The sequence below is a fragment of the Scyliorhinus canicula genome, chromosome 18 (assembly GCF_902713615.1).
Source record: "Scyliorhinus canicula chromosome 18, sScyCan1.1, whole genome shotgun sequence".
Lineage (NCBI taxonomy): Eukaryota > Metazoa > Chordata > Chondrichthyes > Carcharhiniformes > Scyliorhinidae > Scyliorhinus > Scyliorhinus canicula.
This window is the reverse complement of record NC_052163.1, coordinates 54004679-54028953: the sequence shown is the minus strand read 5'-3', so window position 1 is coordinate 54028953 and position 24275 is coordinate 54004679. Positions and strand designations below refer to the sequence as shown.

Sequence of the window (24275 nt, the reverse complement as noted above, 5' to 3'; positions counted from 1 at the left end):
TTTCGTAATTTTGTCTATTGCTAGATTTTCCACTTTGTGAATGACACCCTAGCAAAGGTAAAGAAATTCACTGGCAAGCTCTACATCAGGGTCCTGGGGGAGAGAGAAGCAGAACTACAATTGCAGGCCACTGGTATTAGGACATATTTCACAGTTCAGCATTCCGTTTTCTTGACTGATGGATGCTTTTCTGTGGTTGAACATATTGGGTCTGCCGGAACCTTAGATCTCTTTCAATTTAATCATGTCAACACTATTCATGGAGCCATCTGTTGACCTTTTATCTTTCCTTACACATGCAATTACATAGCGTTTCTGTTCATTCGAATTTACTCCACCAGTATCAGTCTATTTTCCTTTCTAATCCCGATTTATAAATTATATATGGTTATGTTCAAAGCCAAAGCACTGGATTTAAGAACGGTTCGATCTCGGACATCAACCCCCTCCTCTTAAAGCAAAAATAATCTAATCAGGCGAGTTAACTAATATGGACTTGGGTTACATTCAGTCAGATTTTAACAATTAACTAAGCCTTGATTATGTTCTAGATCATGGTGAGTATCATCGAATCATAGAGGATAGAAAAGGCCCTTCGGCCCATCAAGTCTGCACCGACAAAAAACTACTCTAACTCTACACTAATCCCACTTCCGACTTCCAACTTCCGAATAATAAAGCAGAACATTGAATCAAAGCATTTTCAATATTTTTTATACAACAGGCAGCCAATAATACTCGGCAACAAATATTTCCTATCTCCGATTTGTGCAATGTAGTCTAAAGTGAAATTAACAATCTAAACGCATTGATCCAACTAAAATCCTTCAATCACTTTCAATTTAGTTATTTCAATATCATTCGTGGAACATATATTTGCCCGTATATGCATTACCTTGTATATTTCTCTTTAATTTTGTTGTGTGTGTTATCTCAATAGCACAGGATTGCCGAATTTGTCCAGACCCAATTTGAACTGGTTTGAAACTTACCAGTATCATTGTGGATCGTGCCACGGGATCTTTTATGACCATCTGAAAAGGTAAAGTGGGTGTCAGATTAGCTTCTCATTTGAAATACAATTAATAAAGTCCCTTATACTGACAATGTGAAGTTAGCTCCCGGCCTGTATCTTACAGTTTGAATCCCATCTGCCACTGCAGGCTGCGAATGCCAACCGGTCACAGCTTTACAGGAAACACAATTCATGTTGGGTCCAATACAAAGACAGTGCAGTTGAAAATAAATAATACCATGGTGCTACATATCTTATGTTTTATTTCATACCATTTCCACAATGTGTTCCTCTGTTGTGGATTACATGTTACAGCAGGTCTTGTGGTGCAGTGGGCAGCATCCCTACCTTCGGGCCTGAAGCTGTAAGTTCAAGTCTCATTTCAGGACTTGATGGTCTTGGAAGGTCCATTCATAACACAGCCAAACAGCTTAATTATCAGCCCGTAAACCCTTCCAATACGCCTGGTAGCAGACGGTAAGAGTGGGAGGCTTTCCTGGTCAGGCATACTGCAGAAGGCAATGGCAAACCAATGCATTACATTGCCAAGCAGAATCATGGACCAATCCATGGAAGTCCATAGTTGCCAACAAACTCGTAGGGCATGATATCTGGAGGAGGATACATATCAGCAAAAGCTTCATTTGTTTACATGATTTGTTTCTCAAAAAAAATAATTGCCATGTAATTATAAAAGTGCTAGTTCTCAATACAAAGGAGACAGACTGATTCAATTCACATCAGTATTCACAATCAAATCCTGAGTATGGTCTAGTGTAGCTCATCAATAGAAAATAATGTATTGCACAGTTGTTGGTTCAAAAATTAAAGTATCAGTCCATGTATAATGCAGGATGTCTTGTGGTGCAGTGGGTGCATCCCTGTCTCTGAACCAGAAGCATCTGGGTTCAGTTTTGGAACTTGATGGCCAAGAAAGGTCTGCTCTTCATGTATCAAAACTGATGGATTATAACTAATAGATGTAAGCATGTGCACTTTGTCTGTCTCATGCTTTGTTGGACATAAAAAAACTAAGAGGACATTATCCAATGGCACAGTGGTTAACACTGCTGCCTCACAATGTCAGACACCCGGGAACAATTCCGGCCTTGGGTGACTGTGCAGAGTTTACACATTATCTGTGTCTGTGTGGGTTTCCTCCGGGTGCTCCGGTTTCCTCCCACAGTCCAAAGATGTGCAGATTAGGTGGATTGGCCATGCTAAATTTCCCTTTAGTGTCCAAAGATGTGAAATTCAGGTGCACATTAGCCATGATCAATGCACAAATTTGCAGGCATAATGCGGGGGGGGGGGGGGGGGGGGGGGGGCTAGGTAGAGTACTCTTTCAGCAGGTCAGTGCAGACTCAGTGGGCTGAATGGTCTCCTATGGAAGACTACAGAAATTCATGAGGGTTATTTCTTTACTGACATTCGTATACTGGTGTAGCCATCTAGGGTGGCCACTTCCAACTAAGCACAGAGCAACTCGCAAAGACTGATGGGTAAAATGGACAAGCCAAGAGTCAGGCAGGTTCTGAGCCTGAAATGCATATGTGTCAGCAAAGTCCAGACAGTATTGAAACCCCGTCCCATTAGCATGTTAATCAGGCCGATTAGCAGCTGATGGCCCATCTCCCCGAACACAAAGGACTGGTACTCCAGCAACCGGGACAGTCCTAGACATTTTGGCGCCACTCCCTGTCCAAGGAAAACACAAACAACGGGGTCAATGACCGCTTGAGACACACCCAGTCATCCAGATCCCCGCCCACTTATTGGCTAAGGAATCGAACTGAGTGATCACCCAATTAGTAAGGCCCAAATCGAAGGACCGCCCAAAAGAGCACGAAAGCCCCCTGAGTATAAAAGAAGAGTTGCCATATGTTCACTCTCTTTTGGCTTTGGTACCCCGGTCACAGCCATCGCCAATCGCAGCAACGACAGAAGCAAGTTTGAGTTCAACGTCCACTACCAGACGGATGAGCCCAGCTGAGCAACAGTTACCCCTTCAAACCCAAGAGATCCAGAATTGAACAGCGGCCACTGTTTCCTGAGCGAAACCGGGTGCCCGAAGTTAAATACAGGTTGTCTAAGTAATAGGAGTAGTTACCTAGTAGTGTTTATGTTGCATGATTGATTGTAAGTAAATAAAGTGCCCTTGACCTTGAACTAACTAACTGGTGTTTGGCTCTTTGATCGATAGCCGGTTGAAACTTGTGGTGGTATCATTCGATACCTGGCGACTCTAAACATTCGGACATAGACGATATAGAAAGAATGCAAATTCACTGATTGCACTCATTGGAACAGAGCCAGAGTAAAGACGCAGTAGTCGAGATAAAACGCATAACACTGGTACAAGGCAGAGGCAAGGGGATGGAAAGGACCTTTGAATGGGATGGGCAGCATGGTGGCACAGCAGTTAGCACTGCTCCCTTACAGGGCCAGGAACCTGGGTTCCATTCTGGACTTGCTTGACTTTGTGGAGTTTGCACGTTCTCCCCTGTCTGCGTGGGTTTCCCCCGGGTGCCCTGCTTTCCTCTCGCAGTTCAACAATGTGCAGGTTAGGTGAATTCACCATGATAAAATTGTCCCTAGTGTCCAAAGATGTGCAGCTTAGGTGGAGTTACAGGGATAGTATGGGGTGTGGGTTAGGAAGTGTGCTCTTTCAGAGGGTCGGTGCAGACCCGATGGGCCGAATGGCCTCCTTCGACACTGCAGCGATTCTATGACCGCCACAAGCCTCCCCGCCCGGACTTAATTAGGAAAGAGTGCAAAGGTGGGTGCCCACTTAGCACGCTCCTGCCTGATTAAATACCATCTCACCTCCAAACCTGCCTTGGGAAAGGGCATTAAATTCCACCTCACATATTGGGAAATCCCAAATTGTAGAATTTCATCCGCTCCCAATGTTATAATGTCAGGAAAGTAAAAGTTATGCCTAATGTTTCAGTTTTTCTTAACTGCTGCCCCCAAACAATTAAAAATACTTGTGGCCTTCTGGGCGATTAGGCAGGTCACCTAAAGAGCAGGTGGACCATTCCTGGATGTTGGACATGATAACAGCCCTGAGGAGGTGAAATTTTCAGAGAAGCAGTCAATATGACCTTCACTGTGCCTATTCTGAATTTTCCCTCTGTGTATCCGAACAGGTGCCGGAATTCGGCGACTAGGGGCTTTTCACAGTAACTTTACTGCAGTGTAAGACTACTTGTGACAATAAAGATTATTTATTTATTTAGAGAGGGGCCTCTTCCTCATGTGCATTTGTTTTGTCACTCCTGCCCTACAATGTTGTGTGCTCAAACTGTTAATTTCCATGAACATAGAAACTAAGACCATTCAACCCTTCGAGCCTGCTCCGCCATTCAGTATGATCATCCAACTCAATAGAGTAATCCTGCTATCCCCATATACCCTTTGATCTCCTTCGCCCTAAGTTATATTCTAACTGTTTCTTGAAAACATGCAATGCGTTGGCCTCAACTGTTTCCTGTGGTAATGAATTCCACAGGCAGACCACTCTCTGGGTGAAGAAACTTCTTGTCACCTCTGTCCTAAATGGTTTACCCAGACTGTGAGCCCTGGTTCTGGACACACCCACCATCACGGCACGGCAGCACAGCCCTGTTGCTTCGTAGGGTTCCAGGTTCGATTCCCACTCACTGACTGTGCGGAGTCTGCACGTTCTCCCCATATCTGCGTGGGTTTCCTCCAGGTGCCTCCTACAATTCCCGAAAGATGTGCTTGTTAGGTGAATTGGACATTCTGAATTTGCCCTCAGTGTACGCGAACAGGCGAAGTGGACGACGAGGGGATTTTCACTGTAACTTCATTGCAGTGTTAATGTAAGCTGAAAGATTATTATTATCAGGGACATCCTTCCTGCATCTATCCTGTCTAGTCCTGTTATAATTTTATAGGTTTCCATGAGATCCCCCCTCAACTGAACTCCAGCGAATACAATCCTAACCAATTCAGTCTCTCCTCACACATCAGTCCCACCATCCCAGGAATCAGCCTGGTAAATTTTCACTCCATTTCCTCGAGAACAAGAACATCCTTCCTCAGATAAGGAGACCAAAACTGCATACCATATTCCAGGTGTAGCCTCATCAAGGCCCTGTATAATTGTAGCAAGACATCCCTGCTCCTGTACTCGAATCCTCTCGCAATGAAATCCAGCAAACCATTTGCCTGTTACACCTTCACGCTTACCTTCAGTGACTGGTGTACCAGGACACCCAAGTCGCGTTGTACATTCCCCTCTCCTGATCAGAGGGTTAGATAGGGTGGACAGCGAGAGCCTTCTCCCGCGGATGGAGGTGGCTAGCACGAGGGGACATAGCCTTAAATTGAGGGGTAATAGATATAGGACAGAGGTCAGAGGTGGGTTTTTTACGCAAAGAGTGGTGAGGCCGTGGAATGCCCTACCTGCAACAGTAGTGAACACGCCAACATTGAGGGCATTTAAAAATTTATTGGATAAGCATATGGATGATAAGGGCATAGTGTAGGTTAGATGGCCTTTAGATTTTTTCCATGTCGGTGCAACATCGAGGGCCGAAGGGCCTGTACTGCGCTGTATCGTTCTATGTTCTATGTTCTATATATGGCCTTCTAGATAATAGTCTGCCTTCTCGTTTTTGCTACTGAAGTGGTAATGTTGCATTCATCCAAATTATACTGCATCTGCCATTCATTTATTCACTCAGTCAACTTGCAAATCACACTGAAGGATCTTTGCATCCTCCTCACAGCTCATCCCCCCCCCCCCCCCCCCGCCCCCTCCCCCCCCCCCCCCCCCCCCGCCCCACTCAACTTGGTGTCATCTGCAAATTTGGAGATATTACATTTTGTACCCTCATCTAAATCATGAATATATATTGTGAATAGAAGTTCAACAACTTTATATTTGCAACACAATAGTCCTTCAAATTAAAGACATTTCTTGGCATCAAGAAATACTGCTGGAACTGACCAACTGATAACTGCCACATTGCTGTTTGCGGAACCTTGGCGTGCGCTCATCGACTGTAATAATTTACACATAACGACATTAATGGGGCTTTAAAACAAAATGTAATTGTCAGTGAAGTGCTTTCGGAAGCCTCGACCTCTTGAAAGGTGTCCCAGGCATGCAAGCTAATTCTTTCTCTCTTCCACCTTCGCCTGAGGAAAACAGAATAGATAAGGCACCTTGTGGATGAGGTACAGTTTTAAAAATACATTGATATGCTAAAACTAATGATTTATCTCATAGTCTTTTGAGGTGGTAGCATAGTGGTATTTTCACGGGACTAGTAATCCAGAGACTCAGAGTACTGCTCTGGGATCCCAGGTTCAAATCCCACCACTGCAGATGGCGAAATATAAATTCAATAAAAATCTGGAATTAAACGTCTCGTGAGGACCATGAAACCCATTGTTGATTGTCTTTAAAAACCCATCTGGTTCGCTAATGTCCTTTAAGGAAGGAAATCTGTCATCCTTACCTGGTCTGGCCTACATGTGACTTCAGACCCACAGCAATGTGATTAACTCTTAACTGCCCTTTCAAGGGGCAATTGCAAGAAATGCTGGCACAGCCTGCGACGCCCACATCCCATGAATGAATACAAAAAAAAATTCAAATCCTTAATTTTGGCTGCCATGATGTAAATGACTAAATAGCTTGCGATTGATGATGTCTCACTTCAATAAAATGAATGTCTATGGTCTGGACGTACGGACGAGCTAACGGGCAGCACGGTAGCATGGTGGTTAGCATAAATGCTTCACAGCTCCAGGGTCCCAGGTTCGATTCCCGGCTGGGTCACTGTGTGGAGTCTGCACGTCCTTCCCGTGTGTGTGTGGGTTTCCTCCGGGTGCTCCGGTTTCCTCCCACAGTCCAAAGATGTGCGGGTTAGGTGGATTGGCCATGCTAAATTGCCCGTAGTGTCCTAAAAAGTAAGGTTAAGGGGGGTTTGTTGGGTTACGGGTATAGGGTGGATACGTGGGTTTGAGTAGGGTGATCATTGCTCGGCACAACATCGAGGGCCGAAGGGCCTGTTCTGTGCTGTACTGTTCTATGTTCTATGTTCTATGTCTCTGGTCTTGTCTGCCCGCACAACAGTCAAAGCAGAAGTTCTGGCTTATATGTGCAATTTCCAAATTCTGCTGAGTGGATTTTGCTGGAGATTTCATGCCCTTCTCCTTCCAGAACATTTACTCCAATAAATTCTTCTGATTATCAGAGGATTTCCTCACCGTAATCCGATCCCTATAACAACTCAAATGGTGACAACCCTTTGATAGTTGCAGTATCTACCTTAAATCAACTTTTGATCCAAGATATAAAGATACTGCTTTGAATCGTAGAATCCCACCAATGCAGAAGGAGGACATTCGGTGATCGAGTCTGCACCGACCCTCCGAAAGAGCTCCCTACCCAGGGCCACTCCCCACCTTATCCTCATCACCTCACCTAACCTTTGCACATTAAAGAGCAATTTAGCATGGCCAATCTACCCAGCCTGCACATCTTTAGATTGGTCAAAGGAAACCAGAGCACCCAGAGGACATCCATGCAGACACGGGGAGAACGTGCAAACCCCACACAGACAGTCATCTAGGCCGGAATTCAACCCAGGTCCCTGGTGTTGGAAGGCAGCAGTGCTAACCACTGGGCCATGATGTTGTTTAATGTGGCACTGCCCCTTCCACACTCTCTAATTAACTGAGGCACAGCATGTCTCCTGGTGTTTGACTGCACTTCTTCTGACTTCACATAAACATTTTCTACGCGTGATTTTCACTTGACAGAAAGTTGTGCCTGGATATCGCGGTGCAGAGTTCCCTATTGGCAAATGTACTGTTTTCTGGCATTAGTCTCAGAATGCTGTAGTTCCACTAAATCCATGTCCATTCTTTTAAAAGTGTTGCTGTCATGGGTATTATATTGTAATCAATCTAACGATACATCAATTTGATTCCACAGCTTTACTCTTTACCTAAGATAGCAATATCGGTTGAAATATTTCAGGTTCAATGTTAATGGATTACTTTAAATGCTGCCCAACTAATGGTCCTTTCATACTAAGAAAGTCCCTGTTGCCTCATGTTCCACTTTGGAATCTATGTCCTGCACTTGAATTAGCAGGTCAAATAGTTTGTGGCCACCATGCTATTCCTTTTCACTTTTGCAACTTTCACCACCTGGTTGATCTTAGTTCAGGGCTGGTTTAGCACAGTGGGCTAAATAGCTGACTTGTAAAGCAGACCAAGGCCAGCAGCGCAGGTTCAATTCCCATACCAGCTTCTCCGAACAGGCACCGGATGTGTGCGACTAGGGGCTTTTCACAGTAACTTAATTTGAAGCCTACTTGTGACAATAAGCGATTTTCATTTCATTTCACATTTAGCTGTCACCCGTATAAACATAGACTTCACAGAGCAGCAACATAATAGCGAGTGGCGAGGAATGAAGAAACAGCTGCAAGACCAGGCGAATGGCTTTTGCAGCCAGTTTTTAAAATAGTTCTGATGGATTCTTCTCTCTAAGAATAAGAAGTTGCATCCAACAAATTAAAACCCCCTCTAAAATAACTTTGCCCTAACTTTAGGATTAATCCTAACTCTAAATCTAACCCTAACCCAAAGGCCAAAGCTAAGCCAAGTTTTCTCGGGATACATCTCGAAAAGTTTTTTTAGCTACAAAGTCAGATACAGCAACAACAGGACAAGCAAAAAACCCAACAGATTTCATTACCTGCACCAGTAACAGACTAATCTGGGAGTTCATGATAGTAAGTCTAAAGAACCAGGAATGAAGCAAAGATGTAAATATTTTCATTGTTTTGTGGTGTTCAGTAAGGAATGAAAAAGCCAAATCTGGAAATGTTGTGTAGGAGCCCTAAAGCTGGCAATCTCATGGAGTGAAAATAAACAATGTCCTGGAACCACTAATGGATAGGGCGGGATTCTCTGATCCTGGGGCTAAGTGTTGATGCCGTCATAACCGCCCGAGCGCTTTACACAGGAGCGTTTTACGCCGGCGTCAACAGGCCCCTAGGACCAGCGATCCTGCGCCGCACAGGAGGCCAGCATGGCACTGGAGAGCCTCACACTGCTCCAGCTGCCGATACTGGTGTCAGAACGGGCAGCATGGTTCTGCGCATGCGCACTACGGCCAGCGCGAGTTTGCGCATGCGCGCTACGGCCGGCGCAAGTTCGGGCATGCGCATGGGTTGCCTTCTTCGCGCCGGCCCCAAAGCAACATGGCGGAGATCCTGGTGGAGGCCCGGCGCGGAGGAACATAGGTCCCCACTAGGATAAGCCCGCCCTCCGCTCAATAGGCCCTGATCGCGAGCCAGACCACCGTGGAGATCCCCCCTCCCCCCACCAGGCCGCCACCCGCAACATGAATGCCGAGGTCCTGCCAGGTAGGACCATATGGCGACCAGAGAATCGGTGGACCAGCGTCCACCCCCCCCCCCACCCCCCCACAGGTGATTCTCCAACCGGGCGCGGGGGTCAGAGAATCCCACCACAGTCTCTGGTTTTGTAGTAGCCCTCTAAACCTTGCTCTACATTCATATTTCTTGGGGTGTCTTGAACAACTATACATCCAAAACATTTGCAGTGGAATTCTCCGTCAGCGGGATCCTCCAGTCCGCGGGCAGTATACCTCTGCCCGTGGTTTCCTGATGGCGTGGGGTGGCCATAATGGGAGACCCCATTGGCCGGCAGCGGGATTCCCGTCGTGCCAGATGCGTGGTGCCAGTAAACGTGGCAGGTGGACTGGAGAATCTCATCCAATGTTTGCAGAATTTTCTATCTCTCCACTTGCACATGTTAGGTGGAATTTTACCAGAATTTGGCAAAGTGCCAGCATTAGACTGAAAGCTGGTAACTCTCCAGTTGCACTGTGCAAAGATTGAGCCTCTTAGAAAGAAAGAAATTAGCGGACGTGGTTTATGGCAACACTCTGGCGAGACTTGGCCTCATAGAGCCGGAAAGCAGCTCCACAGAGATCGGGCACGATCTTGAATGGCGTCCCGATCAACGTTGCAGCCTAACGGCCCCCAGCACTGAGTTTTCGGGGGCTCACCCTCCCCCCCTGACAATCCTCCCTGGCGTGCCCCCCCCCCCCCACACCAACATTGCTGAAGTGTAGCTGACACTCCCCCCCCCCCCCCCAATACCAGTGTGTCCACCCTCCATCCCCACCACACATCAATGCACTACCCCAATAGTGGGGTTCACACTAGGGCCCGCCTATGTCACTGCCCCTTGCTCAGGTTGGCACTGATAGATTGGCACAGTGCCCACCTGGCAATGCCAGCCTGGCAGTGCCTCCCCCTCCCCCCTGGGGGCTATAATTACCTCTGCGCCGCCAGAGGGATCCCCTCGACTGCCTCACGTCTGCCTAAACCTGTTGTGAACCTCATAAAGTGGCGTCACAGCGGTGAGATATGAATATTTAGTGAGGTGAGATCATGTGGAGGGGGAGTCGATAAGATTAAAATTAATGTAAGTCTATTGAAATGAGGTCCATGTCCTTTGCTGCCCGTGAGGGGCGAGGAAAATCGGAAAACATGGGGCTGGATTCACCGTTTTTCAGGCGAGGTGCCGACACCGGCGTGGGAACTGTGGCATTTTACGATGCCAAAATTGGCAGAGAACCCTCACCGATCCTGCGAACAGTGATGGGCTAGCAGCCGTGCCGAGTAAAACTCATGGCTCGCACGATATAAACGGCTAGAGAATGGCCGGGTCCGTGGCCACGCATGCGCACAGCAATGACCTGCAGCGGTCGTGCTGTATAATATGGCGCCAGCCCTGGCGGACCCGACCTGACAAATAGTGCCCGCCTGGCCACCCCCCAGCAGTACGCCCCACCTGTACCCCCAGCCTTCACAGAAACACCCTAACCAGCAGCAGGGCTCCTGGCCGACTGTGGCGGCGCTGGACTCAGTCTGCAGCCGCCACACCGGGTTACCGACCGCCAGAGCGGAGCATCGTGGGAGGGCCTTCCGGTGACATGACAATGCCATTCCAAAGGCACACGATGTAATGACGCCATTTAGGAGGTGGCGGAGGATAGAAAACCGGCGTGAAACCAGCGCCACCCCGATTTGGACATCGGAAGGGATTTTCCGCCTGATCGTTGAATACAATATCAGCGTCGGAGATCGGTGAATCTTGCCCATGGTCTCTCGGGTGAGAATCCCATTTCCTGAGTCTCGTGGGATTTTTTTTCCCCTCACTGCTGATCCCATGGACAGCAATTGCAGGCTCAAAATCATCCCCATTGTGTGCGGATTACTCCAGAGGACCTTTCTTTCTCAGGCAGTCTTAGTTCATCACCATCCTATAGTTGGAGAAGCTCTCAGCCCTTATAATACTTAACTGTTCATTGCAGCTAGCTGCTCTGTGCCATAGTAGCTTGACACTGTCTTGCAGGCCTTTTGTAATTCCACGTCACTGCACAGACTACCTGATATACTTAATCTAAAATTACAAAATTACACAAGCTAAACGTAGAGATTATGTACTGTCATTATAGACTATTATGGTAAACACCAACTGGAAAGCTATAAATGATTATGTTACAGGAGAAAGTAATGGACATTAACATGCCCAGCTGTAATCTTTGACCCCAGGCAGCAACGTGAGAAAGTAAAACTGTAGCAGCAATACTGGTAGGATGGTATTGAGGACCATCCATTGAATGTACCATAGTCATGAAGCAATTGCCCATTATGATTAGTAATGCTCACCTCTCACCCACCTACCAGCAGCTATGTAATCCCCAAGAGTAGCTACTCAAAAAGATTTTAAAACCGAGGCTAGTTTAAGAGAACAAAAATCCAGAAAATGATTTTCCAAGCTCTAACAGTGATCAGATGAGTTTCAGGAAACATGTGACCATGACTCCCATCACCCAATACCACAACTTATATTTTGTGTGATGTCACATTAACCATAGACAGGAACTTGTGCAACTGCTCTGTACTCACTTCATGAGAAAACCTGCTGACTTTAAAATTCAGTCTTTGCGGGAGCAGCATGGTGGCGCAGTGATTAGCACTGCTGCCTCACAGCGCCGATTAACCAGATTCGCTCCTGGCACTGGGTCACTGTCCGTGTGGAGTTTGGACATTCTCCCCGTGTTTGCGTGGGTTTCGCCCCTACAACCCAAAGATGTGCTGGGTAGGTGGATTGGCCACGCTAAATTGTCCTTAATTGGAAAATGTAAAAATAAAATAAAATTTGGTCTTTGCTTATGCAACTTGTGGAATCATAAAATTATACATTGCATTTGGCCTAACATGTCTGTGCCATCTCTTTGTCAGAGATATTCCATAAATCATACTCCTCTTCTCCTTTCCCTAGGCTTTGCAAGTACTTTGGCCAGGATACCCCCACTTCCAGCGAGCTTTCCGGCAGCCATGGGCCACTGGTAGGATTCTCCATTCCCGCTGAAGTCAATGGCCATTCACTTTGCTCGTCGGTTGCCCTGCTAGGAAACCCATGGTTGGGGGGGGGGGGGAAGAAGGAAACCCATTGTTGGGCGGGGGGGGGGGGGGGGGGGGGGGGGGGGGGGGGGGGTTCAACCCATTCTCTTTAAAATGTTACTACTGAAACTGTTTCCACCTTAGAACATAACAACTCAATATATTAATAAAATGTTTCCTGATGTCATCTCCGATTCTTTCAACCTTATTTCTGTGTCTTATGGTTACTGACCTTCCTGCCACTGGAAGCGTTTTTTCTTTGTTTACTCTATCAAATACATTCATGATTGTGAACACCCTCTGTGAAATGTTCTCTTAACCTTCTCTGCTCTCGGGGAGAAAATGCTAGCTTCTCCAGTTTTTCCCGTAACAGGAGTCCTTCCTCTGATACCATTCTTGTAAATCTATTCAAATCATTTGCATCCAAAAATACAATGCTCAGTGTTGAACACAATGCTCTAGCTGAAGCTTAATCAGTGCCTTACAAATATTTTGCATGACTTCCTTGCTCTTGTAATATTTTCTTTGATTAGCAAATTTAAGGATCCCTTTTAATATCCTTCTCAAATAGTTCTGCCACTTTTAAAGATTTGTGTATATATAATAGTTTTCTATGTTCCTTCATTGCCTTTAAGATTGTCCCTTTTCTTTCATATTGTCCTTCCTAATTCTTTTGACCAAAATGTTATGAATCTGTTCTTCTAATAATAATAATCTTTATTCTCACTGGTAGACTTACATTAACGCTGCAATGAAGTTACTGTGAAAATCTCCTTGTCGCCACATTCCGCACCTGTTCAGGTACACAGAGGGAGAATTCAGAATGCCCAAATTATCTAATAGCACGTCTTTTGGGACTTGTGGGAGGAAACGAGAGCACCTAGAGGAAACCCACGCAGACATGGGGAAAAAGTGCAGACTCCACACAGACAGTGACATGGTCTGAAGTCTGTTACTGTCCTCCTCATCATTCACTATATTTCCAAGTTTCATGTCCCCTGCAAACTTTGTAATGACGCATTGCATATCTAACTCCAGGATTTAAAATATATCAAAGGAAGGAGTGATCCTAAATACTGACCTCTAGGAAATATCACTATTGCTTTGATGATGGAGAAAAAACCCTGGAATCATACACAGAAATATTGGACTTTAAGAGTCCTGAATTTTATATTTTTAAAAAGGACACCAACTCTTAAGATTGCTGAAAATGTAGTGCTAGCCACTGACAGGAATGGCTGCTGGGACATTCTCTAAGGAACAATGGAACCCTTCCTTGTGGTTCCAGACAAGGTAAATCTATAATCATCCAAAAACTGATTATCCAAAAACAAAGAACCACAATGGCTATCTCATCCAAAACCCCTGGGCATAATTAACTAGACTGACTTGTGAACTCCAGTTCGAATGCACAAAGATGGGTGTTAAAAGCTAGCCGAGAGAGCTGCCTGGTGTCTGTCTCTTTCTTCGTCTGTACATGAACTGTGAAAAAGCAGCTGGGAGTTTTGCCACACTGAAGGTGTTAGAGTAACCAGGACATGGACCCTGCAAAAATAGCCGGCTTTTGCAGAAACATCTAAAACTCTCTCTCTCTGACTGTGAAAGTCAATTAATCAGCAGAAGGAAAAAGAACTGAAATCTCTCTACTGAACTAGAGAACACCTGAACTGAAAAATCAACTACTGGAATCAATATGTATCAGCTGCAATGTGTCATCATCTGCTCCTTGCAACTCAAGGACTGCTCCATGCAAATCTTTACATATATTTACTTACTATTGGACTTAATTCTTACATCTATTCCATATGAATGTAGATGCATATGTTTTATCATCTCTCCTTACCTTGTTAGTTAACCAATTTACTCCATCTTAAGTCAAGAAAGTCTAGTTAAATTGGCTGCTTTTTAAACATAACTATCAGGTCTGGAAAAGGAAAAGGGAACCTTGTTAGATTAAACCTTTGTGCTACCAGCGGAGGGTGGGTTGAATACAGGCATGGAGCCAGTGATCCCTCCTCACCGGGGTTTGTAACAATTTTGGGGGTATTCCAGCCAGGTGGTGACAAATTGAGGGGTCTCACCTAGATCAACAATGGGCTGGAGTCTCTGGACCCCCAACTACGTGTTTCTCACTGGAGCACTGTTTGCTGGTGGAGGGATTCTCTGTTATCACCGCTGTCAATGGGATTTCCCATTGAAGACACCCCACGCTGCTGGGAAACCCATGGGCGGGGGTGGCGCTGTTGGAGGGGGACAGAGAATTCCCTGCCAGCAAACGGCCGGAGAATTCCGGACAATGTTTGGGGAATCTCACGTAGGACTGATTGTAACACTGTATACTTCTCTCTAATTAGAAAAACAATCATTCATCACTACTCTCTGAAGGCCCTTAGCCAATTTTATATTCACGCTGCCACTGCTCTTTCAATCACATGGGCTTTAATTTTGCTAACAAATCTATTTTGTGTCACTTTGCCAAACACATTTTGAAAGCCTACATGTACAAAATCAACCACCTTTCCCTCAACAACCGTCTCTGATCAAGTTAGCCAAATACAATTTGCTTTTAACATGTCACATTGACTTTTATTTACTGGGCACATATTTTCCGAATGTCTTTTGATTTTGTCCTGGATTATTGCTCCCACCATATTGCAGTCCCATCCATAGTTGTCAGGTTCATCTCTCTCTTTTTTAAATGGGCCATAACATTTGCTATTCTGCAGTCCTCTGATTGATAGATTTTGGCAAGAGCTTCCTTAATTTCCACGTATACTTCCTGTGGTAACCTGAATTTGAGACCTGCCAGCCTTTTACTGACTGCCTCTTTATTTATTTTTAAATGGGCATGTCCCCTCGTTCCCCCTAATCTACGTAATTCAAATAGTCCAGCCATGTGGACACAATCTGGTTCTTTCCTTATTTTAAAGGCTACAATTAAATACCTCAAGTTTAGTAAGTGTAAATAAAACACTTTAGATCTATTCTTTGAGGTTGTACTATAAAAATCGTCTCTTTGCTAAATTTACCGTTGAATTTGTGAATTATGCAAATTATTTTACTATAATTATTCTCAAATGTTAAAATTTTCAATTGGTCTTTTGTCCAGACCAGAAATAAGTTAAAATAAATTTTGTTAAGCTTGCTGGTGTAATACAGTTTGGTTCTGCAAACCTAACAAGAGAAGTCTAACAAAGAAATGTATAGTCTGTAGCACCATGGGTATTGTACTGGCGTCACAATCCATACGAAATGAGCACCAAAAATGATCAGACTTTCGAAGTCAATAGCTTGCCCAAAACCAAGAAAGCCAAATAAAACACAAAGACAGAAATTAGGTAAGAGGGTGCAGAAATGGAGAGGGCTCCAGGATGTGTACTAAAACAATGAGACTTTTAAGAAAGCAAATTAAAAGAAAAAACTATACAAACATGGTTGGAGGAATGAAACAGCCCTGTTCCCCTGATATCATTCTATGCATGACTGAGCAGAACATGCATGATGTTTTCATTCTGGTCTGTGCAGAGTTATCTAATCCTGGCTGAAGGGACACAGCAACCAGCTTCACTGTTCAAGGGTTCCTGCACCCGGTGAATATCCATTGGGCATTCCTGAAAAGCTGTGACAGTAAGTGGTGGATGAAGGCTGAATCAAAGGCTGGCTGCTGTCTGCTGCAGCTGAATAACCTGCCAACCTGTATTGAAGAAAAGTTAAAGCATAGAGAAACATAAACCACATGCTATGTAACAGAAAATTATATTTCCACATGCGTTTACAAAGTGACAATGCCTGCATGACTGAATTCAATCATTTAGCTCCATAACAAAAATCAATGTGCCATAATTTGAATTACCATAAAATCCCTACAAGCAATTCTGCCCATCGAGTCTGCACCAACCGTTTGAAAGAACACTCTACCACGTCCACACTCCCACCCAGCCCCACCTATCCTCATACCCTGTACATCCATGGACACGAAGGGGCAATTTAGCATGGCCTATCTACCTAACCTGCATATTTTTGGACTGTGGGAGGAAACTGGAGCACCTGAAGGAAACCCACGCAGAAACGGGGAGAATGTGCAAACTCCACACAGACAATAACCCAAGGCCGGAATTAAACCAGAGTCCCTGGCATTGTGAGGCAGCAGTGCTAACCACTGTGCCACCCATAAATGGAACAGAATTAAGCAGAACAAATGACACAATAAAGTGAGAACTTAATCCTTAACAAATTGAATTAGCACATATTTTAGCCTTAAGGCCATCCTAAATTGCCCCTTAGTGTCCAAACGTTAGATGGAGGCACGGGGATAGAGTGGGGACTTGGGTAGGGTGACTTTTCAGTGGGTCAGTACAGACTCGAAGGGCCAAATGGCTTCCTTCTGCACTGTAGCAATTCTATGAGAACTTTAAAGTGCGTTTCTTGCAACACAGTGGCTATTTCCAAGCATTGCACCAGCCAGGAAGCTGCGGGATCAAACTGACTCATTTTAGGTATGTCAAGACTTCAGATTACTCAAATCTTAACAACCTGAAGTAACAGCTGTGGGATAAACATGACTTTTGAGGGATCTTAAGATTGTTATTCTATTTAAAGTAAAGACTCGAGTTCTGAAAGTGAGTAGCTTTGAAGAAAATTAACACCTTAATAGATTTGCCGTACAAACTCAGGAAATCCATTGGAGCTATCAATGCTAATACTATTTTCTCTGAAAAGTGAATTTTCCCTCTTTTTATTTTGACATTCTGCCAAAGAATGCGCTTGTCCAGCATCAAGCTGCTTCCTCTTGTGAAGTTAATCCATCAGGAGCTCACCAATTAATCTTACGCGATTAATCATGCTTTCTAACTGGAAATTGGTTATATAATCAATTAATGTTGGCAAATATTTCTTTTTTTTAAAACAAATATTTTATTGAGGTACTTTTGGTATTGTAACAACAACAAAATAAACAATATACATGAAACTATAAACGTAGTGCAAAAACCGTCTCCCTTCCTTACAGGTCCCACCTTTATTAAACCCCTACTCTAAGCTAAACTACTCCCCCCCCCCCCCCCTTCTGAATGTTGGCAGATATTCTATTCACTACACTGTCTGCAAAGTGCTATATCAGTGAAAGTGGTTAAATTCACCCTTACATTTCTCCACACATTCATTTAAAAGAATCATGCTTCCAGAAGGAACAGATCGGTGTCTGAGGGAGGACTCCCTTAAAAGGTTGAACGAAGGTTGTTGGCCAGTCAATTGTTCTAGAAAGCCAGTACTTAATCGTGCACAAGGTACTAGAATGTAGGACTGGACATCAGTTGCCTTCGGGGTCAGGCAGGAGAGAAATATGACTAGATTTCATTCAACCCTCGTATCTCACAGCATTAGATGCCGCCTTCATATCATTGCCGCAGTATTAGCTTAATAATTAGGCATCTGCTCAGTGAGTTTGAAGTGGTTAGATTGTAGTGGACATATCTTCCTTGAAGGAAACTCAACACAAAGGAAAACATGTGTGTTGTTTGTGGCAAGTTTCATTTTCTAAAAGGTGCAAAAGCAAAATCGCACTCGTTTTTTGGACTGGAATAAGTGACTCTTGCAAGAACAGTGGCAATTGCCTTCCTGGACTGTGGAGAGCCGGTATCACACCTCGCCCACCGATAAGAAGTGGCTCAAGTTACCTGCTTTCTCTGGTCCCATGATTCTATATAAACCGACAAAGCTAACCACGCTGTTTTGCAAATAGTTTTCAATTTGCTATTTAGTTTTTTTTTCAGTAAAGACCTCTTTAAGAAGATAACTTAGATTAAGCGTCAACCTGTTGGACATCTTGTCAATTTCCACTGGGGATTCCAATGCTTGCAATATTAATTTCTTCCCAGTATTACTTATTGTATACAAACTTTAGCAAAAGAAAAAAGTGTCCAATTCATATTGGTGAACATTAACATGGTGACTTTTAGCCATTTGCTAGTAATGTAGCTACCCCACTTTATGTCGCTTATTTTGGAAAACGCATTTAGAATTCGGTAGAGATTCGAGTTTATTGTGTGTCCGTCAGTGAGCACAAAGTCAGCGACCCGAAATAGCACATAATCTAATTTGGGGACTTTTGGAAACTATTTTCTTGTCAGCAGTATTCCTCTGGGTAACTTTTCAAAGAAAAGAGATCACTTTACACTAACGTCTTAAGTGCTCAAGGATTTGAGGTCAGTGTTTGGAATTTCTCAACAGCGAAGCGAATTCTCCCGAGGGCACAGCAACTCGAGATGGGATTCAAGGAGCCAGCACCTGTCCTTTACCGAGCCAAGACATTTGCAATGCCTGGCCATTTAAAGTCTCCCCCCCCCCCCCTCCCCCCCCTCCCGTGAATCGTAATTTATCATTGGAATTTTTAGGCTCAAGTTCAGAGTTGTCATGTAACACATATTCGCCCCTAATTATTTGCCTCCAGCCTCCTTCTTTGAAACTACCAGTTTATTATTTACAAATTGCTGTTGAAATGTATTTAATCTTGTATTTCAGTGTCCATTTAGAAACAGAATCAGCTCAGGGATGCGCTGTGGCCCGTGACTTGTGTGCCCTGTTCGCAATTTTAACGTTATGACAGTGACATTGAAGGTCATTTCGTCCATGACGAAATACTAAATTAAATTATGCTCTTGCTGTTCACGAAAACAATCTATTTGGAGAGTGTGTGATGGAAAGTGGAGAGCTGGTGAGCCCCACTCTCCTCCTCTGACCGTTGCAGATGTCCTTGTTGCCTTGACAGTGGCGAGTTTGCTTAGTTACCATCTGATTTGATCCATAATATTTTTTTTCTGGGTAAAATTCGATCAAAGTGTGCTGGAAGAGCAGGTCAGTTCCGGAACCGTGTTTAAACCCAAGAGGTTAACCCCGCCTTTCCCCTTCGCCTCCCCCCAACCAGCGGATTGGAAAGCATTGAAGTCGGATGCAGTTGAAATTTGATTTTTTTTTTGGGAAAGCTAAATATCCCATTTGGGAAGGTGTAATCGACAACGTCCAGTTTTTAGCCCCCTCAACACGGGAGAGGGATGAAGGAAAGTCATCAGAGCAATTGTAATGAGGACAAGGACTCAACATTTGTTAAAATATAACCATCTCTGTGGTTAACGTGAATAAAAATTGTCGTTTTGGTTTGCCCTCGGCACCAAATTTGCTTGTGTAGATAAAAATGCGCGATAAACGTCAAGCACTGAGCTTGTTTTTAAAGGATCAATTCAAACTTGCAGGTGAAATAACTTAAACTTGACTGTGATATGGACATGGTTTGAACTGCCCAAAAGGAGAGCGGGAGGGTAGGATAGGAGCAGAAGCGACTCTTGTGACGGGGGAGAGGCAGGAGGTTGCCCAACTATTTTTGGTGGATTGTTTCCGTTTAAAGAGCAGCGGGTGAGATCAGCATTGAGACCATTCATGGAGGTGGCAGAGGAGTAAGGACTGAATAGGGGGATCTGGGACGTTAATTGGTGCGGAAGGCAGACCAAGGGGAACATCTGCACTGTGGCTGAGTCAGCCAGCTGCTGACTCCGTCAGCCAGGGTAGTGTCAGCAGGGTACCTGCGAAGAGGTAGTGTTTGAGTGCGGGAGCAATTAATGAACTGTGCCATGTACTTGAATCAGAGCTATGTGCAAGAAGCATTACTACATGTAAGAAATGTATCCATATACATACACATTAATATATATATGAGAGAGAGAGAGGGTTGTAGTGGCATTTAAACTGATGTTAACCAGTCGCCCTCGGGGTCACACTGGGATTCACCCCGTTGCTGTGAAGCGGTGTTCTCGGTACCCAATGTTGTCAAACCTGGAGTCCCGTCACATCTGGCAATAGACAGCAGACATTTTCCTTTTCAAAGATGTGCCGAATCCCAATATCACACCCACAGTGGCAGTTCCTCAATCCCAGTGACATCTGCACCAAAGGTCCCTTTTTAATCCAAGAATTGAGACAAAACTCCTTTGATGCGGATGCAAAGCACAGCAGACTGATGCACACATTTCGAGGCTCGAGTCCAAGATGCCTTTGCGACAACCCCATCGTTATCCTTGGGCAACATTGGAAAACGAGGACAATATTTGAAAGTGGTTGCTGTGAAGAAACGGGCCAGTATACACTGCATATGTAATGGCGAACACTGAGGTGCAACTATCAGATTACACACACAAGATATATGGCCATTTTAGAGTAGAATTTTATGGGCAAATAAACAACAATTCCGACCTTCAGCCCATCCAGGCGCCTTGCAGAATGGCCCAGGGGAAAACACAGGTAGTCACGATGATTATAATGTTCCAGAAACATATATATCTGGAACATACCTCTTCATTCACGTGAGGAAGGAGCAGTGCTCCAAAACCTAGTGTTTGAAACAAACCTGTTGGACTTTAACCTGGTGTTGTAAGACTTCTTATACGATAATTATATGTGGCATCCAAACGCCGCTCAATCTGTTGAGCAGGTTCGGTCCAGATTTCAGGAGAAAGATTAGGAACAATGCAGTCTGGACAGAAAATGAAACTAGTGCATGAGCGCTTTATGTTTTATTCTGAACACTGGCATCAGACGTTCAGCTATTGCTGCACGGGTTGCTCAAGTTCATAGAATTTATAGTGCAGGAGGCCATTCAGCCCATCGAGTCTGCATCCGCTCTTGGAAAGAGCACCCTACTTAAGCCCACACCTCCACCCTATCCCGGTAACTCCATCTAATCTTTTATTTGGACACTAAGGGCACTTTAGTGTCCACCTACCCGGCACATCTTTGGACTGTGGAAGGAAACCGGAGCACCCAGAGGAACCCCACACAGACACAGGGAGAACATACAGACTCCGCACAGTGACCCAAGCCAGGAATCGAACCCTGGCGCTGTGAAGCAACAGTGCAAACCACTGCGCTACTGTGCCGCCCAAGTGAACCATCCTCAGTGAATTAATTCCCCCCTCCCTTTTATTATCAGCCCTCTTGAAACAAGATGTGGATTAAAGTATTTGGAAATTAAACACCATTGTTTTATTTATGCAGTAGTTCATGTAAAGACTGCAGCCTAAGACTTCATCTTGTTCTTGCAAATGTTGTTCTGTGCTGGTGTGTGTGGCTTTCAGTCTTAGCGATTGAGTTTTCAGCTGTCTCCTAGGAGGCAACCCCAAGTGAACCATTTGTCGGACCAACCTGCCTCTGAATCTCCCCTTTCCTCTGCAGTGACCTGGGCCCACTCTCAATGGGTTCACTTACCTCCAGCTCCCCAATGGTCTCAGTCAATATAAAGGTTTTCTACAGGCACTCCTGACTCCTCCCTCCTTCTGACCCTGCTGACTTTGTGAATCAAGTGAATCAGATGGCTCTATCCAGAAACATCTGAGGATGTGACCATTATTTGCATATATCCACACTCTCTTCAAGCCAGATTTTGAGAGTTTGGATGTAAATACACCTTCACTTTGTAACCTGTACACAAATTGTCACATCTTCCTTCATCTACAAAGTGGTGCCTTGTGGTACAAACCTCTTACTCACAGTGCTTGTGTTGCACCAGCTGAGGAAAACACCTGCTAATATATTTGATTTTGATGATTGTCAAATTTCATAGAATCTCTGTGGTGCAGAAGGAGGCCATTGGGCCCATTGAGTTGGTACTGATCCTCCAAAAGAGTACCCAACCTAGATCTACTCTGCCTCCCTATTCCCATGACCACTATTCCCTATTCCCTTAACCAGCGCACCTTTGGACACGAAAGGACAATTCTGCATGGCCAACCCTCCTAACCTACACATCTTTGGACAGTGAGAGGTAACCAGAGCACCTGTAGGAACCCACGCACACATGGGGAGAACATGCAAACTCCACAGTCACCCAAGGTTAGAATCGAGCACAGATCCCTGATGCTGTGAGGCAGCAGTGCTAACTACTGTGCAACCATGCTACGCCATGGATTTATTTGAGAACCATTGCCATGATTTACCTTTCTATTATCCTGCATCTTCAGGCAGCCAGGCATCCACATTCGGCGGCAGAAGAGACCAGGATGATGATCCACCACACTTGCTGTGTCCTGATTTCATTTTAGAAAGCCAAGTTCTGCGGATGCTGTAAAGCTGAAAGTAAAACAGAAAATACTGGAAATACTCTGCAGGTCAGACACCATTGGTGGAGGGAATAGGAACGTTGACGTGTAACCCCCCCCCCCCCCCCCCCTTTCACCACAAGCACCATCTTTCCTGTTGAGTGTTCCTGGCATTTTCTGTTTTACTCCAGTTTCTGATGGTAGGGCCTCCTTGTCATATACAGCAATGTTGCTCCTTTATCCTCTCTACAATGCTGTATAAACCAACCTGTTACACCTTGTATCACAGGCTTGCTCACTGTGTTGGCCGTGCTAAGAATGTCCATCTGTTTTGCAGCTTCCTGAATAGAAAATAGAAGCAGGAGCAGTCTATTGGGCCCATCAAGCCTGCTCCATCATTCTATGTGATCATGGCTGATCCTCTATCTCAATGCCATACCCACTCCCCCATACCCTTCAACACCTTTTGTGTCTAGAAATCTTATTTCCATCTTAAATACATTCAGTGACATAACCACAGAGAATACCATAGGTTCACCACCTTCTGAGTTCTCCACCCTCTGAGTGAAGAAATGTCTCCTCGTCTCAGTCCTAAATGACCTACCCCGTATCCTAAGACTGTGACCCCTTGTTCTAATTGCCTCCCACCCCCCTCCTGCCCGTCCATCTCCCAGCCAGGGAAACATAATTGTTGCATCAGTCTGTCCAGCCCTGTCAGAATTTTACACGCTTCATTCAGTTCCCCTCTCATTCATCTCAACTCCAGTAAATACAGGCCCAGTCGACTCCATCTCCCCTCATTGGACAATCCTGTCATCCCAGACACAGTCTGATGAACCTTTGCTTCCTTGGCAAACTCTCTCTTCTTGGGCGTTACTCAGAGGGTGTTCAGCCTGAGAACAAAATGCACTTAACAATACTGTACACACCTGCCAGTGAGTTAAAGCTCGCCTGGGGGCATCATTCAAAACGTTAGGTGCGAGTTCATATCAAAATACTTTTCAAGGCTATTCCAAAAGTGAAATTGTGTTGGAAATGTCGAGATGTATTATGTTGAGGGTGTTATTTATGAATATGTAGATGCCAGATGCTAAAAATCCGATCTGGCAAAATGGGGATGTTGAACACATCTTTCGCCCTGTGAATAAAAACGCTTGCTGCAGCCACCTGATCAGCCCTGCTGCGAAATGGTTAACTTCAACAGAAGGACGGAATTGGCGAGTCAAAGATTTAGTATTTCTTTTAAAAAGAGCCAACTATTCTCTGTGCTATGTTAATGAGAGATCAGCTATTCTGGGCGAACCTTCGGCTCTTTAGCACTATTTTAAATGCCCAGCTCATCAGAAAGTGGGATTAGAGATATGAACCGGCACCCAATATCGCCACCTAGGGGACTGTGCCGTTACAGCAACTGTACAGAGGTCAATTTCCTGAAGAGTCTTCAATGCAGTGCAGAAGGAGGCCATTCGACCTAACCTGCACATCTTTTGGACACTAAGGGGCAATATTAGCTAGGTCACTCCACCTAACCTGCACATTTTTGGACTATGGGAAGAAACCGGAGCACCCGCCCAGGCAGACACAGGGAGAAGGTGCAAACTCCATTCAATCACCCAAGGTTGGAATCGAACCCGGGTCGCTGGCGCTGCGAGGCAGCAGTGCTAACCGCCATTCCAG

The 24275-nt window shown here is 44.9% G+C and overlaps 1 protein-coding gene and 1 long non-coding RNA gene across 3 annotated transcripts in view; both read right to left on the bottom strand.

The window, feature by feature from the left end:
• Nucleotides 1-24275, bottom strand: part of LOC119953348 (myosin-4-like) — a 288309-nt gene that overhangs the window by 84856 nt on the left and 179178 nt on the right. The gene's annotated exons all lie outside the window — the stretch shown is intronic.
• The window catches only part of LOC119953350, a 33492-nt gene continuing 23790 nt past the window's right edge, over nt 14574-24275 (bottom strand). Inside the window, exons 5-6 of one of the 2 annotated variants that reach the window (XR_005457999.1) lie at nt 22497-22629; nt 14574-16210 (exon numbers count right to left, since the gene is read on the bottom strand). This is a non-coding gene — a long non-coding RNA (uncharacterized LOC119953350). Of the gene's footprint in view, nt 16211-20087; nt 20582-22496; nt 22630-24275 lie in introns of those variants that run through there. The other variant, XR_005458002.1, reaches the window with a different exon arrangement.